The sequence below is a fragment of the Mirounga leonina genome, unplaced genomic scaffold (genome assembly GCF_011800145.1).
Source record: "Mirounga leonina isolate KUSES-001 unplaced genomic scaffold, KU_Mleo_1.0 Mir_95, whole genome shotgun sequence".
Taxonomy (NCBI): domain Eukaryota; kingdom Metazoa; phylum Chordata; class Mammalia; order Carnivora; family Phocidae; genus Mirounga; species Mirounga leonina.
In genome coordinates this window covers 4,767,081-4,769,712 of record NW_023270865.1, presented here as the reverse complement: position 1 = coordinate 4,769,712, position 2,632 = coordinate 4,767,081, and positions in this window count along the sequence as shown.

The window sequence follows — 2,632 nt, the reverse complement described above, 5'->3', positions numbered from 1 at the left end:
AGCCCTGTGATCAGCATGAGACACCTCAGTGCAGACAGGATTCAGGCAAACACTGTAACCATCAAGGGCTGTGGGAAGACTTTGTTGTTTGTCATGGCTTGCAAACGTCCCTACAAATGTCCTTCGCCACCCAAGGGGGAGCCGCCCAGGGCCCTGGGATATTCTTTCCCATAGCTATCCCCTCTTCCTGGCCAGGACGGCCTTCCCTTCTTTCTCCAACTCTTCTTCCGAAAAGATCCTATAGATTTTTCTGTCTTGCATTCCTGCACTCCTTAAGGGAGTATCTTTTTTTATTTTTTAAAGATTTTTATTTATTTACTTCAGAGAGACAGAACGCAGCGGGGAGGGGCAGAGGGAGAGAGAGAAACTCAAGCGGACTCTGAGCTGAGTACAGAGCCTGATGCAGGGCTCAGCCCCACAACCCTGAGGATCACGACCTGAGCTGAAACCAAAAGTTAGATGCTTAACTGACTGTGCCACCCAGGCTCACTGTGAGTGTCTTGTCCCTATATCCCCAGTAATGAGTACAGGACCAGTTATGTAAATTAATCTTCAGAAATGTGTGCAGAATGAACACATAAAGACACAGCTTCTCCCTCTTCTGTAAGCAAACACCACCTTCCCATTGACTGTGGGAAGACCCCCCCCCCCCCCGACCTGACTTTGGTCCTCACCACTACTTCAGGCAGCTAGAACTCTCCTAGGGCAGGGCCCTGCCTCACTCCCAGGTAACCTGGAAGCTCAGCAAAGAGCCCCTGCAGACATGTCCTGGTTCTACAAGGCACCACGTCAGCATCTCCCTAGCATGTCCCCTGGTGTGAGTCTGTCCCGCCACCAACCTGACTCAGGCTCGTACTAACATAGTCCCCCATCTCCCTCAGTCCTGTGTCATCTGCAGGGCCCTCGATAAATGGTAGGGCTGCATAAATATTCACTGGGTTGGCTGGATGGTTTACAGCAAGTGCTACATGCTGTTTGAGCTTCTGTTCCCTTACAAGTGCTCAATGACTGTTTAATAAATTAGCTATTTGGGTAGGATGGAAAATGTTTATCTTTTCTATTTGGAAAACGTAAATGTCCCCAAACCACACAGGCAATATGTGCTGTCACATGTACAACTTGAAACAGAATAGCCCAGCAGGTTGAAAAGCTACACCTGACCTAGCAAATCCCCTGGAGTACGTTTCTAAAGCCACTGCTCTTGGAATCAGGGGTAAGTCCCAACCACCCCTTGTCCAATAACCTCACGTAAAACCTGAATTGTGTCTCAGTGGCCTCCCCAAAATGAAGGGTCAAGTTCTGGCACTCCACAGGTGACTCTGGCCCGGCGGGATACAATGAAACAGAATATTTTAAGTTAGAAGGCTCAGCTCAGGCTTTCAAAACTCTGCAAATTGTTCCCTTTCACATTTCCAATGCCCTGTCTTCAGAAGGTTCTTACTAGCACTTGAGACTGGCAGCAGTGCGCGTGAACAACACGCAGGGCACATACGTGGCTGCGCCGTCTGCACAATACGAAATGGTCTTATTAATCGCCTATTGAGCATTTGGATTTGCCAGCGCTGTGCAAGCATTTTATGGAGTTGTCTTTATTTTTTTTTTTAAGATTTTATTTATTTGTCAGAGAGAAAGGGAGCACGCACAAAGCAGGGAGAACAGCAGAGGGAGAAGTAGGCTGCCCGCTGAGCAAGGAGGCTGAGGCGGGACTTGATCCCGGGACTCTGGGATCATGACCTGAGCCAAAAGCAGACGCTTAACCAACTGAGCCACCCAGGAATCCCTGGATTTGTCTTTATTTAAATGCATGCTAAACCCATGGGCTGGCGCCATCACTGCGCCCATTCCACTGACGGGGAAATGTGCTGCAGAGCAGCTTAGTAACTTATCCCATGTCCCTAGTATGTGGCGGGGATGACACCTAGCAGTCTGACTCCAGAGCTCACTTTTGGCCATTAGAGAAACAGAGAGACACAGGTTCTAGCACATTTATGGAGAAATGTACATGGACATGACAACTCTACTGACATTCAGATTGCAGTAAGGCTTGAACACATTACAAAAAACAACTACAAAACCCTAGCAGCCTGACAGTAATTTTGCTCCCTGGAATAATCTTAAAGAGTCAGGAATACAGGACTTGGAAAACCTTTGTTGAACGTTTGTGCCTGTTTAAAGTGCCTGCATACCATAGCTGATTCTGTATTTTATTTTATAAGATTTTATTTTAGAAAGAGAGAAAGAGCACAAGGAGAAGAGGGGAAGCAAGAGAGAGCTGGGAAGAATCTGAAGCAGACTCTGCACTGAGCAGGGAGCCCTACGCAAAGCTCAGTCTCACAACCCAAGATCATGACCTGAGCCGAAACCAAGAGTCAGACACTTAACCGAGCCACCCAGGTGCCCCTGATTCTGTATTTCCAGTATCCCCAGTGCTCGAGTAGACTTTTGCCCCTCATGCTAACCCTTTCACTACTTGTCCTGGGTTATTTGCTTCTCATGGCCCAGTTCAAGTTTCATTCCAGTGAAGGCAGTGCCATGTATCTTGTACAATGCCTGGGATACTCAAGCACAAACCATAGAGGCACCAAGCCCTGGGTTAATTTATAAACATAAAAATCATTAAACTGTTAATAGT